Source organism: Ursus americanus, chromosome 25, assembly GCF_024610735.1.
Source record: "Ursus americanus isolate L20-20 chromosome 25, mUrsAme1.1.p, whole genome shotgun sequence".
Taxonomy (NCBI): Eukaryota; Metazoa; Chordata; class Mammalia; order Carnivora; family Ursidae; genus Ursus; species Ursus americanus.
The window spans coordinates 10617550-10619703 of NC_142151.1; positions in this window are offsets into that span (position 1 = coordinate 10617550).

Consider the following 2154-nt stretch of genomic DNA (forward strand, 5'->3'; position numbering starts at 1 on the left):
AATAAATAAATAAATAGGAAAAAAATGAGCAACAGACAAAGAATCATATCTCTAAGGTGATAAACAAATGGCCAAGAAGCATGTAAAAAGATGATCAACATCACTAATCATCTGAACAAATGAAAACCATGCTAATTGGTGTGAAATATCACTTCACACAAGTGAGTATGGTTATTACCAAAAAAAAAAAAAATTACAAGTGTTGACAAGGATGTGGAGAAATTGGAACACTTGTATATTGTTGGTGGGATTGTAAAATGGTGCAACTCCTATGGAAAATAATATAGAGGCTCCTTAAAATTTTTAAATGAAACTACCATATGCTATATTAATCCCATTTCTGGGTATATATTCCAAAGAATTGAAAGCAGGGTCTTAAAGAGATATTTGCATAATCATGCTCCTAACAGCACTATTCACAATAGCCACGAATTGGAGGCAACCCATGTATTGGAGAATTGGAGGCAACCCACTGATGGGTAGATAGAGCATATGTGGTATGCTGACACCTGTCAGAATGGCTAGAATCCAAAAGATAAACAATAAGTGTTGGTGAGGATGTGGAGAAAAAAACCCTCATGTGCTGTCGATGGGAATAAAAATTGGTGTAGCCATTGTGGAAAAGAGTATGGAGGTTTCTCAAAAAATTAAAAATAGAAATACTATATGATCCAGTAATCCTACTACTGGGTATTTACCCAGAGAAAACAAAAGCACTAATTCAAAAAGATATAGGCATTCACACTTATGACAGCATTATTTACAATAGCCAAGATATGGAAGCAACCCAAGTAGCTATGGACAGATGAATGGATAAAGACGTGAGATATATAAATACACATGTGAGAGAGAGATATACACAGTAGAATAGTACTCAGCCATAAGAAAGAATGCGATCTTGCCATTTTCGACAACACAGATGGACCAGAGGGTACTATGCTAAATGAGATAAGTCAGACAGAGAAAGACCAATACCACATGATTTCACTCACATGTGGAATTTAAGAAACAAAATGAACAAATGAAGAAATGAATAAATAAAAACACTCTTTTTAAGATTTTATTTATTTATTTGAGAGATAGACTGAGTGAGAGCACACAAACAGGGGAGCAGCAGAGGGAGAGGGAGAAGCAGGCTCCCCGCTGAGCAAGAAGCCCGGTGCAGGACTTGATCCCAGGACCCTGGGACCATGACCTGAGCCGAAGGCAGATCCTTTACCAACTAAGCTACCCTGGCGACCCTAAATAAAATCACTCTTAAATACAGAGAACTGCTGGTTGCCAGAGGGAAGGTGGGGGGGGGGATGAGCAAAATAGATAAAGGGGATTAAGAGGTACAAGCTTCCAGTTTTAAAACATCACGAAGATGAAGAGTACAGCGTAGGGAAAACAGTCAATAATATTGTAATAACGTTATATGGTAACAGATGGTGACTACGCTTACCGCGGTGAGCCCTAAGTGATGCATGGAATTGTTGAATCAATGTGTTGTGTACCTGAAACTAATATAACACTGTATGTTAATTACACTTCATAAAAAAGAAAAAAGAAATGACCAAAACAATATGATATATACATACAATAGAATATTATTCAGCCTTAAAAAGGAAGGAAATCCTGTCACACATTACAATATGTATGAATCTCAAGGGTGTTACGTTAAGTGAAATAAGCCAGTTACAAAAAGGCAAATAGTGTATTATTTCACTTAGATGAGGCATCTAAAGTAATAAAGTTCACAGAAACAGCAAGTAGACTACTGGCGGGAGGGGGACCAGTCATTGGTTCAATGGGTAGAGAGTTTCAGATTTGCAATTCACAATGTGAATATAGTTAACACTGCTGAACTACACTTACAAACTGTTGAGGTAAATTTTATGTCCTTATGTGTTATTGTCCCAGTAGAAAAAAATACAAAATAAAAGATGTGTACCCGGGGAAAGACTAGTGTTCGGTAATGACAAATAAGGGAAAGGAGGTTATATTATCTGAAAACACTCAACATGTAAGGACAGTATTTTCAATGGAATATCTTCCCACCCAGAGAATTGGAAACTGGTCAATTGTTGGAGGAATGCAGGGGGATATTGGGAGATGGGAATGGAGTAAATGTCTCTAAGAATTCAAGTGTGTAGGGGCGCCTGGGTGGCACAG